This window comes from Schistocerca americana, chromosome 1, assembly GCF_021461395.2.
Source record: "Schistocerca americana isolate TAMUIC-IGC-003095 chromosome 1, iqSchAmer2.1, whole genome shotgun sequence".
Classification (NCBI taxonomy): domain Eukaryota; kingdom Metazoa; phylum Arthropoda; class Insecta; order Orthoptera; family Acrididae; genus Schistocerca; species Schistocerca americana.
In genome coordinates this window covers 107,358,608-107,371,306 of record NC_060119.1, presented here as the reverse complement: position 1 = coordinate 107,371,306, position 12,699 = coordinate 107,358,608, and the positions used below count along the sequence as shown (strand labels likewise).

Genomic DNA, 12,699 nt, shown 5'->3' with positions numbered 1-12,699 from the left:
AGAGAAATTCACTCCGTGGTCACGGAGTCATTCGAGAACCGTTGTGTGAACGTCCTCATTGTTGGAAAATACCCCCCCTCCCCCCCCCCTCTCTCTCTCTCTTGTCCCTCTCCTCCAGATGATGTTCCTCGACTGCCTGGACATTGCCGTCCGTGGTCGATGTCGGTGGCCTCCCTTCCCGATCAGCATCATACACTTCTGTGCCGCATTCGTCAAATTGTTGGCACCATTTCACCAAGGCTCGAGGCGTCATTGTATTTGGTCCATATACAGCCAGAATTTCACGGTGAATCTGTAATTTAGACGTTTTGCACAAAAAACGATACTGTACCGCGTACTTCAACTTTGGAATACAATTCCAGTTGCATTCCATGTCCCTTGCTCACTGTTGTGCACCTGTTATCCGTACCGCAGCAGAAACGTGTCTGCAGGGAATCCTGGAACACGTACTCTCTCCTGATAATGCGGCACTCATGCTGCGCAATGGTCTTAGCGTGGGAAGACATGAGTAACTTACTTTCCGAAGCCCCTGCGCACATTTAATCGAATCTTTGAATGACCGATTATATTTAACTACTACACCCGCTTCGTTCGCGTAGGCTATACGATATGTACAGATCACTTTTTTTGTTTTTCTTTAATCGAATTCCTATGTTGTTCATAAACTGCAATGTTTGTCTAAACTCTTCACGCTAATTAAGACTGTAGAAGCATGGTCTTTTCCGAATGCACTTCTGACCAAAAAGCAATTTTGGCAGCTAGAGTCGGAGGTCTTTGTTAATCGTGCGTTTTGAGTTTTTGTGGTGATATTTCCATGGAAACTCCCACCCCAAACACATATTTCTTTAAAAGACCAATACCAGTTTTCATAGCTATACATTTAAAAATATTTTAAAATAACGACATATTTTCATAAAAATTTTCATCCCGTATTTCATCCCCTTCGAGGCTGAATTTCCAAATATGTTGAAGCACACATTTTTTTATTTCTTACGAAGAAACCAATTACAATTTTCGCATTTCTGTCTTCAAAATTGCCTTAATAGTGACATTTTCAAAAAAAAAAAAAAAAAAAAAAGCCGTTCATCCAGTACTTCAATCCCTCAGGGGTGAAATTTCGAACAATCCCTTACTAAACGAAGCTTACAGTATAAGATCAACAAGCTTTCCATATCTCAAGATTCTATCCTTAGCGGTTTGGGCAGGGTGAGGATGAGCCAGTGAATCAGTCAGGCCCTCTTTCACTCCACTTAGGGGCTGAATGTCTAAAAACATTGAAACATGCAATTTTTTATTTGCAACCGAGAAGCCAAATATACATTTTAATAGGTGTAGGTTTATAAATGCTTTCATAACAAAATATTTTCATAAAACATTTCGTCCTCTATTTCGTCTCATTAGGGGTTGATTTCCAAAACCACTGATAAATGTATTTTTTAAAATTTCTAACTGAAAAGTCTAATACCAATTTTCATAGATGTAGCTTTAAAATGCTTTAGTAGTACTTAAGTAATTAATTAAAAAACTTTCATCCACTATTTCACACTCACAGCGGGGGCATACAGTTAACCGTGTGTATCGCTATGGTGCCCTTACCCTGGATTGTCTACTGCCGGCGTGTATTAGTAACGCTGATCTCTTTCAAACAGAGTCCATCTGTTTGTTTTAGTATCAGCTGCATCCTTGGGGAATGGTCTAAGACTCAATATAATCGAACAATCTTCTGACTGACAACGAACGGCATTCGGCATTTTCTGTAACGGTAACCGAGCTGCGTTAAGGATATTCCTGCTCGTTTACTGCTGAACTGATCATGATTTCCTCTAAGTTTTTATGAGTCCTACACCCTTCTTTTTCTTTTCGTTGACGTTACAGAGAAGTTGCGTGTACACGGAGACTGAATTTACATGTTGGTCACACTGTATGCCTGTAAAGAAACAGAAAGTAGAGATTTTTCTGTCGTACAAATTACCATTTTAATCTAATAGTGCTTCTTACAAAGCAGTAATAATAATCTCAATATGCTTGGTCAGCGTTCAGTAAACGTCTCAATAGCTTCCGAGCACAGATTTTCTGTAGTATTGTGTATATTATACACCGCAGAAGAGGAACTAATAACTCTCGTGTCAAGTGGCCATGAATAATGCAGATGCACATAAGTGGTTTAAATTGATCCCGAGATTGAATAGCGTGTACTGAAATCAAGTTACTCGTGATTCTTGATCGGCCGGTAGATTTAATGTGGTGCAATACGGAAGATCGGCCAGCGACAACAAGGGACAGAGATGCGGCACTGACGACTAATGATGTGGATGTGGAGGATTATGGTGATTCCAAGGCTGTCTGGCTGAGGTAACGCGGAACTTAGCTCAGCGGACAGCTCCTTGCATACGGACTGCGCTTGCGGTACGAGAACTGATTGAATGATCCGCCCCGTGCTGACGTTGAATAATTCAGTGCTTGCTGAGGAATGTGGACAGCGTGTCAGTCTGGTTACAAGCCACGCCCCCGTCAATACTTTTCACATACTGAGAAGTTTCAGACTGGCAAATAACGATAGTGAAAGTCGTTTAGTCATCTATCTAGTGGCACTGCCTTTCAGAAAATTTAATCTGACTCGTGTTATATATTTTATGTCACAAAGGTAGGTGCGGAAAATCTCAGGGTGCATCATCCCACAGTAAAATAACAGTTTACGTACGAACATTGAAACATTTATGCAACTGCGTGGAAGATTGTAATCTACGAGGAGACAGCTTTCTACCATTGTGACTTCTCGGAGCACAGAATCTTATTCATGGAGCCGCAGTACAAACTAGGTACTTGCTTCCAAGATCTCTACTTGTCCCCTGCAAAACAATTACAAATTACATCCTGCCTACATCCTCCAGATTCACGCGTCCACAAAAAGACTTAAAATCAAGTTGATGCCGCACCCCGTAAGTTGGCTCCCGGAGTATAGATGTAGATGTTGACTTAGCGATAGCGACACCAGATGAAGTACGTAAAGGTCACGTAAAGAATAACTAAAAATGCCTGCCGGATGGGAATGCAAGTATGTGGTAGTTGTTTGTGCTTCGCTCATTATTTATATGATCAAAACATTCTATCTACTTTACAAATCAACAGTTTCGTATCTCATCGCGCTTTGAATGCTAATTCCTTTTTTCTCCTTGTTATGGAAATGGAACGGAGGGTACGGCGTCAGGTAACGGTTGTTAGACATGAAGAAACAAAATCATCGTATTTTGTTTTCATATCGTTCAGGGGAGTATCAGCTTTATCTCTAATAACAAATGAAAATCTCATCCCCCTCCTCAAAGAACGCAAAATGGGCAAGAGTTGTTTGCGAGAATAGCAAATGAATTATAGATGATTTTTTTGGCTAGTCTCTTACAGCTTTATCAGAAAAATTGTAATGCCTCGGGATTGTCTCGAATAGCTGCACTTAGGGCCGGTGAGAGAATTAGGTGTAATCCAGTTATTTGTGTCTGACGTCATCTAAATTCTGCTCTTATGCAACGTAGTGCATCACCGGCATGTGGACGGTAATTTTACAAAACAGCCGACATCCAGAACCTCTGTTATTTCGTGTACACATGTTTCCACAGCGTGCTGTAATACCTGATCCGGACTACAATTTCTCAAAGCAATGGATTTATGAATATTTCTTTCCGGTAGCCATACTTCCTGAAGAGTCTGCGAAACTGCTGTCTAAAGTCCAACAAACAATGGCTGATGATGTTATTAGTAATTGAAGAAGGAAGGCCGTATGTCACGCCTGTAACATATCAAGAGAAGATTTTAAGGACTCGTCGAGATAACAGGAGGTGGATGACTGTTTAAGTTCAGCAAAGACAGGTAATAAAATTGGCCAAGAGATTACTCCAGTAATCACAGAAACATTTATGTTGTATATGGACTGAAGCGGGGAGTGAAAATTTGTGCCAAGGCCGGGAAAGGAAACCGGGTCTCCTGCTTACGAGGCTTGAGCGTTAGCTGCTAAGCCATTCACAGGACTGCACGGATTACCCTGGCATGCCTGCCTCCTCGACACACATACTCACTGCCGCCCCCGACTACTGTAAATTCCACTTTACACACGAACAGAATTGCCGAGGCTCTCCATGTTCTGGGATAGCACTTCCGCATGGAACGTAAATGGTGAATTCAGTCTGAAATCCAGTTCATTTGTATAAGTGTGGTGTCACCGGCAGACACCACACTTGCTAGGTGGTAGCCTTTGAATCGGCAGCGGTCCGTTAGTATACGTCGGACCCGCGTGTCGCCACTATCAGTGATTGCAGACCGAGCGCCGCCACACGGCAGGTCTAGTCTAGAGAGACTCCCTAGCACTCGCCCCAGTTGTACAGCCGACTTTGCTAACGATGGTTCACTGTCTACATACGCTCTCATTTGCAGAGACGACAGTTTAGCATAGCCTTCAGCTACGTCATTTGCTACGACCTAGCAAGGCGCCATTTTCAGTTACTATTAGTACTATCTTCAAGAATGTATTCTGAACAGATAATATTGTGAATCATGTACCGTCAAGATCGACGTTCATCATTAATGGATTAAAGTTAAGTATCAAATTAATTACGCCCGCTTTCTGAATTCTCATTCCTTTTCATGTTCCAGACTTCACGTCAGTATAGTTCTTCCCTCCTCACGCCAGCCTGCGTGAGCTAAAACGCGTGCATTTCGGCCTCCACTCGTAACACGGTGTTGGCTCTTCAGCTAACACAAAAATAAGTACCTGCACTTGTTTCGCGCTGGATGCCCCATTTACGTTCGATGCTGAGAAGCTATTCCAGAACATGGAGGGTCTCGATAATTCTTTTAATGGACGTAAATCTTACTGAATGGACAAAAGACTTCAGCTGATGATGTATCAGAGAAAAAGTACAACCACAGCTGTATCTTGGGAATGTCTTTATTCTATCACTCAACTAGTTTCGGCGGCATTGTCATTGGCATTGGAGACAACACGGTGTCGAGTATAAACTCTTCATGAAAGCTAGCCCACGTGTGCTAGCAATAAGGATCCGGCAGTAAATGGGCCATAGATATCAAATACTGTTTTGGCAATGGTGGGGACTGAGGATGGAGGTAATGTGCCGTCGAAACTAGTCGCGTGCTAGAATAAAGACATCCCAAGGTACAGCTGTGGAGGTACTTTTTCTCACGCTCTGTAAGACTGCTCGTGTGTAAGGGAGAATTTAAAGTAAACTGCGGCGGCAGTGAGAATTTAGAACGAGGAGGGACGCGTGCCACGGTAATCTGTGCAGTTGTGTGAATCGCTGTGCCACGCTGGCTTAGTGGCTGACGCAACTTCCTGCTACGCCGGAGACCCGGGTTCGATTCCCGACCTTGGTACAGATTTTCACTCACCATTTCAGTCTACATCCATAAAATAATATCTGTATGAGGCCAGTAAAGTCTCCGAAATTCTGTCATTTCGTTTGTTTACAGAAACTCAAACAAACGTCAGGATGGGCAGCCTGGACATTGAACACAGATCCCTTCTAATAATAAAGCCAGCCCGCTCGAAAATGACACCTGAGTGAGGAAATGTTCCCCCCACGACCGATAAACGTACAATTTACGTTTAACCGAAGTTCGTTTTTCATTTGTCAACTATGAACAAATTACTTTGACAACGGACTTGGATGTAAAGAATATGTAAACTGTGACGATATGGAGCACTGCAGTAGTGTTTTCTCATGCAGCCGCAATGGGCTTAGGTCAAAGCAGCCTCTTACCTGCGAGGTGAAGAGAGACCATCCACAGTACAGCGACGCACCAAGCAGCGCCTCGAATCATCGTCGCTGTGCACCTGCAGCACAAAACACAGTGAATCAGGCATGTCACACCCCTGACGCTAACTAGAGGTAGATACAATAAGAATTACAGCAAAAACGAATTAGAACGTCTTATGATTTACACTCGGCGTCCAGGTGAATGCCGTGTTCCTTGCATTCCTCAAGGCATTCCATACAGTTACGCCCTGTCGCTTAGAGAACAAAATACGAGTATGCAGATTCTCGGATCAGATCTGTGATTGAATGCTGGACTACTTTGCATGTCGGTCCCAACACCTCGTTCTTAAAGCAGCAGAATAGACAGATGTAAAGGTAATTTAGGGAGTACCCTAAGAGAGTGTTACAGGGCAGCTAAAGTTGACAGTCTGCATCAGCGATCTAGTGGATAACGTTTGGAGGCTGTTGTCATTATGAAGGCTGCAACGCCATAAGGCTGTAGCGAAACGCAGGAAGGCCTGTAGTGAAGTGACGATTGGCGCAGGGAGTGCAGTTGACCCTGAACGTCAATAAATGTGACGAACTGCGCGTACAAAGGTGAGGAGATACGCTTCTGTTCTATTACACTGTTGGCGACACATCACAGGAAACAGTAGCTCCCGTGAAATACTGAGGAGTAACTACACTGAGGTGACAAAAGTCACGGTATACCCCCTAATATCATGTCGGACCTCCTACTGCCAGGTGTAGTGCAGCTACTCCAGGTGGCATGGACTCATCAAGTACCCTGCAGACGTATGGCCGTCCACAATTGCGAAAGTGTTGCCGGTGCAGGAGTTTGTGCACGAACTGACCTCTCCATTACGTCCCATAATTGTTCGATGGGATTTGTGACGGGCGATCTGGGTGGCTAAATTATTCGCTCGAATTGTTCAGAATGTTCTTCAAACCATTCTTGAACAACTGTGGCCCAGTGGTATGACCCATTTTTCCCATAAAAATTCCATCGTTGTTTAGGAACATAAAGTCCATGAATGGCTGCAAATGCTCTCTAAAAGGTTGAGCTGGACCAGAGGACCCAGCCCATTCAATGCAAACACTGTCCACACCATTATGGAGCCGTCACCAAAATGAACAGTGCGTTGTTGACAACTTGGATCCGTGGCTTCGTGGGGTCTATGCCACACTCGAACCCTATCAGTGCTTACCAATTGAAATCGGCACTCATCTGACCATGCCGCGGTTTTCCAGTCGTCTAGTGTCCAACCGAAATGGTCATGAGACCAGGACAGGCGCTGCAGCCGATGTCGTGCTGTTAGTAGAGACACTCGTGTCGGTCGTCTGCTACCATAGCCCGTTAATGCTAGATTTCCCTGCACCGTTCTAACGTATACGGTTGTCGTACGTCTCGTTAATTTTTGTGGTTATTTCATACAGTGTTGCTTACTTGTCAGTACTGACAACTCTAATCAAAAGTCGCTGCTCTCGATCGTTAAGTGAAGGCCGTCGACAACTGCATTGTCCGCGGTGAGAGGTAATGCCTGAAATGTGGTATTCTCTTCACACTCTTGACACTGTGATTTTCGGAATATTGAATTCCCTAATGATTTCCGAAATAGAGTGTCCCATGCATGTTCCTCCAACTGTCATTCCGCTATCAAAGTTTGTTAATTGCCGTCATGCAGCCGTAATCACGTCGAAGACCTTTTCACATGACTCACTTGAGTACAAACGACAGTTCCACCAATGCGCTGCCATTTTATACCCTGTGTACGCGAAACGACTTCCATCTCTATATGTGCGTATCGCTAACCCATGACTTTTGTCACCTAAGTGTACGCCGAGCGACCTAAAGCGCAATAACCACATCAAACAAATACCAGATTCCGGGCTAGAGATATGCACGAAACAAACCCATATAACGGGAGAACTCGACATTTCACACTGTTGGGCAAATAGGCAATCAATGGAGGCACTCTCCAAGATGCCAAATGGTTCAAATGGCTCTAAGCACTACGGGACTTAACAGCTGAGGTCATCATTCCCCTAAACTTAGAACTACTTCAACCTAACTAACCTAAGGACATCACACACATCCATGCCCGATGCAGGATTCGAACCTGCGACCGTAGCAGCCGCGTGGTTCCGGACTGAAGTGCCTAGAACCGCTTGGCCACTGCGGCCGGCTCCAAGATGTGATCCTCACCATTTCACGTTATGCGCTGAGTCGCATGGCGCATGCGAGCCAGTGAGAGGGCACTCCTGCATCGACATGTCGGCGAACTGTGCAGTTGTAAGGTGTCTCCCGACGTCATTTTCCAGCAGGATGATGCCACACCTCACTATCATGGGGATGTTACCACATTCCTCCATGAGATGTTTTCTGAGGGCTTTATCGGAAGGGGGTTCCTGTGCCTGGCCCTGGCCCTTGTTTTACAACTTTCTAAATATGTAGCTCCCATCCTTCTGTTTTGTCCCGATCAATAAAAAAAGTATGTGCAAAATTTGAGCTCAATCGGATAACTACAAGACGGCCCTCATCGACCATGAAGTTTGAAATTTTTGCTGTAGGAATTTTATTACAGTTTCTCATTATCATCAATATTAAATAAAGCCTTATATTGGAAATACTTTAATAAACTTGTTTTAAGACTTTAATCCTAATATATAATCATATATAACATACATCCTTATATATAAAATTCTCGTGTCACAGTGTTAGTTGCCATACACCTCCGAAACGGCTCGATCGATTCTGATGAAATTTTACATGTATATGCGGTAGGTCTGAGAATCGGTCGTAATCTATTTTTCATACCCCTAAGTGATAAGGGTGGACACGACTGTTTATTTTTATTTTTTTATGATGTGGCATTACAAAATACACGAAACTCTAAATTTTTTACCCTTCTACCACCAACCCCTATTTTTTAATAGCGATTTTAGTAATTTAATAATTTTCAACCCCGGTCGATAACTGATCAATTACCACTTGATCAGTTATCCCCGCCAGGTGTCTACCGGTAATACTCTTTTACTATTAGATAGATAGGTAATTGAAGAAAACGCACCAAAAGCTGCGACTCGAAATCCCTCTTTGAATCGACGTAACTATACCGAGAAGTTTAACTAGGTAGCACACGTCATTCGCCAAACCGACATTTAGGCCTAGCGCACACACATCGATTTTTATAGTACGGAATTATATCGTACGATCAAATTCTTTTAGTGGAACAAAGAAGTTCCTATGCTCTCCTTTGTTCCTCTAAAAGAATTTAATCGTACAATATTTTTACGTACGATAATAATCGATGCCTGTGCGCTTGTCCTTATTCATAATGTTTGCGAACACGTTTCGACACGAAATTGCCGCTGCTCTTGGACGAGCCGTGTATCGGCTGCAATTGTTAGATCCGCGCGATCTACCGTAGAAACGCAAGAACTTTCTCACTCTCTGCACAATTTTCGGCCATCATTATTGTTTGTGTCACGAGCTCTCGCCACAAAGGCTATTGTGTTACACGTATACATTGAAGTTCGCCGGGTATATATTGTGTCACACGTATAAATTATTCTTATAGACTAGAGAGAATTTATACGGCAAAACAACGTTTGCCGGGTCAGCTATAACATATAAAGATTTTCAGAGGCGTAACGAAGTTCGCCGGGTATAGCTAGTACAATATAAAATCAAGAAGCAGGTGATAGTAGTAACGACAACGAAAATTTCTCTGTTATTCAGCAAACATTATCGGGAGTAAGAGTCGTAGCAGCAACAAAAACTCGAGATATACCTGTCAAACAAGAAGAAACAGCTAGTAAGTTGTGGTGATTTCAGTGCAGATTTATTAAAAGGTTCTGACAAGAAGAATCAACTGGATTCATTCTTTGGCCCTTTCAATCTGATTTCAGTAGTTAATTTTCCAGCGCATGTGGAGAAATATTGCAGGAAACTGATTGATAGCATTATAGACATTTCCCAGGATGAAACCGTTAATAAGTAATCAATCGTTAACAGACTATCTGATCATATGGACAATTGATGGAAATAAACATTGAAACACGTTACGATTCTGAGGGATGTTCCAACAAAAACAGTGAGCCTTAGTCATGATACCTCAATGCAATGTCTTAGTATAAGTTAAAAGAGGTCGTACAGTATGATGTATATTTGGAAAGAGATACCAATGTGAAATACAATGTCTTCAACAGTCAGTTTGTGTCAACAATAAAGAACAGCTTTCCCTTAACAAAACGAGTTAACCACGGATAATTAAAGTAATTAAAATGTGATGTAAGAGAAAAAGGCAAATTTGTATAAAGGGCAGATGAAGTCAAGAATCAACGAGATTTCAAGTTTACAAATGATACTGTAATATTCTGAAGTCCAGAAACATTCATATCAAGGCATAATTTAATAATGTAGATAACAGTATTAAAACCCTGTGGGACACTGTGTAACGGGAGTCAGACAGCCAGTCAGTGTACAAAATATCACAATTAAATTGAATGCCAAAGTTGTTACTGACAATCCTCAACTTACGAACAATTCTAACAACCGCTTTGTAAATATTACAGCAAAAACAGGATTAATGACTCAACTGAAGAAACAAGAGAATGTACTAAAAATATTATTCCATTAAAATTCAGACGACTAGAAGTAGTACCAACATTCTTCACTGCAACCAAAAAAATTATAAAAGTTCTCGAAAACAAAATATTTTGTGGTGTTGATTCAATCAGAATTTTAAGATTTGTTCTAACAAGTAATGTTCTTTCTGATACATGTAATGCACGATTTGCACACGAAATTTTCCCAGAGAGATTAAAATTGCATTTGTTAAATAGCTTTATAAGAAAAGTGACAAGAAAAACTTAAATGATTATCGCCCATTTTCCTTAAAAACGTTTTGGAGTTGATGGCTTTACAAACAACGAGCTTTAATCATATTTAATAAACGGACTGCAAAAATTTGTGCTGACTTGTCAATGTTGGAAGGAGAGAAAATTTTACTGACTTGTAAGTAATAACTAAAGGAGTTCCAAAATTTCCAGTTTTGGCCCTGCTCCTATTCACAGAGAAAAGTGAAGCACAACGAAACGGGAGACGGAAACGAAACGAAACTTCACTGTTTGGGGCGGTATGTAATATAAACTAACGAGTCGAAAGTTACAAGGGAAAAGGATTCTGATATCTCTGACAGTGAAATACACCCATGTTCAGAAAAAACAGAACTCCTTGGACGACTAGAGATAGGACATTCGTATTTACAGAACATGTACGTTAGTATGTTCTGCAGAAATTATTACCGTTTCAGTCATCTAGGTTACGGATGTGTCCTTTGCCTAGTAGGTATAGTGTGCACCATGGGCCTGATAACTTGTTCCATGCGTGATGGCATCGATGCGTATAAGGCGCGAATGGCGTCTTGTGGTGTAGCCATACATTCCGCATTCACCAGTTCCAAAGTTCATCTGTGGTGGTCGACATTAGGTCAAGGCGCTGCGCCCGTCGTTTCACCATATCCCACACATTTTCGATTGGCGACAAGTCCGGTTACGTGCCGGGCTGGAGTAAAAGGCTGATATCCTGTGACAGCACGAAGGCGAGTGTTCGCACTGCAACATGTGGTCGTACATTGTCGTGCTGAAAAATGCCGTCTGGGCTGCTGTGCAGGAAGGCTATGATTCTGGTCGCAGGGTGTCATTTACGTAAGTCACACTGGTCACAGTGCCCTAGACACGCACCTTCTGTGATTTGTGGTTGTACTCAATAGCACCCCACATCATAAGGTATTGAGTTGGCTCTGTGTGTCTTGTGTGAATGCAGTCACTGTCATGACGCTCCCCCCATCTGCGGCGACCCAAAAATCTAACCATCATTTACAAACAAACAGAACCTGGATTCATCCGGATACACTACCAGATGCCATTCCTGTACCCAGTGGCGTCGTCCATACATCATTGCCGTCTAATATGTTTCTGCACAATCGTCAAAGGTAGACAGAGAAGTGGACGACGCGCACGCAACGCACGCCGTGTCAGCGCTGATAGTGTACGATGGGTTCCATTGTTCCATTGTTGCGCCAGCCCATCTCGTCCTGTTCCGTGAACCATTCTGCACACACCCGTTGCACTGGCGAAACACTTCGTCTGACACAAGCAGCAATTTCCCAGATGCGTGCATCGCATTCTCTCACGCCAATAATGCGACCCCTTGAAAACTCATTGATTTGACGGTGCGGCTCGCTCTTACGTCTGCGAGGCATCCTGCATGTCTGCTCAAGTCACACTGATCCATTATCTTCGGTTTATAGGGACAACGAGGGCCGCGGGCATATTTTACCTGTAGGTAGTGTTGCGCCGCGATATCGATGTTGATCTTGAGCCTGCAGGGACGACTTGGTTCCAATGCTAATCATTTCTGCAGAACATACTAATGTACATGTCCTGTGAATATGAACGTCCTGTCTCTAGTTGTTGAAGATGTTCTGTTTTTTTCTGAATATGGGTGTACACGTACCAGTTGTACCGCTACTTTTGTTACTAAGACCGTAGGGTATACAACATTAAGAGGTGATAGTAAAAAGAAAAAACGTGTAGTAAACATGAGCTTGAAAATGCATACCTGAGGAGCTATGGGGACTCGTTCATCTTCGCTAGTGTAAAACAAATCTCCGCTATTGAACAAGTGCTCAGAGTTCTCAAGATGTACGTTGTAGAGCCCAATGTCCACTAAACATTTGTTCTTGTTTTGGTCCACACTAGTTACCTACCCTGCAATCTCAGCTACAACAGTACTGGTAGATGTATTGCACTGTCAGAGGTTTTAGAACGGTTTTCACCTTTAACTTTCGACTCGTTCGTTTCCGGTAAAGGGAACCTTACCTCCAATTGACATATTTACCGCTCTCTATCATCCTTGAAATTTTGTAAC

At 42.7% G+C, this 12,699-nt stretch overlaps 1 long non-coding RNA gene across 1 annotated transcript in view; it reads right to left on the bottom strand.

Moving 5' to 3' along the window:
* The window catches only part of LOC124549689, a 210,228-nt gene that overhangs the window by 103,861 nt on the left and 93,668 nt on the right, over positions 1–12,699 (bottom strand). Inside the window, exon 2 of the long non-coding RNA XR_006967715.1 lies at positions 5,766–5,839. This is a non-coding gene — a long non-coding RNA (uncharacterized LOC124549689). The remainder of the gene's footprint in view (positions 1–5,765; positions 5,840–12,699) is intronic.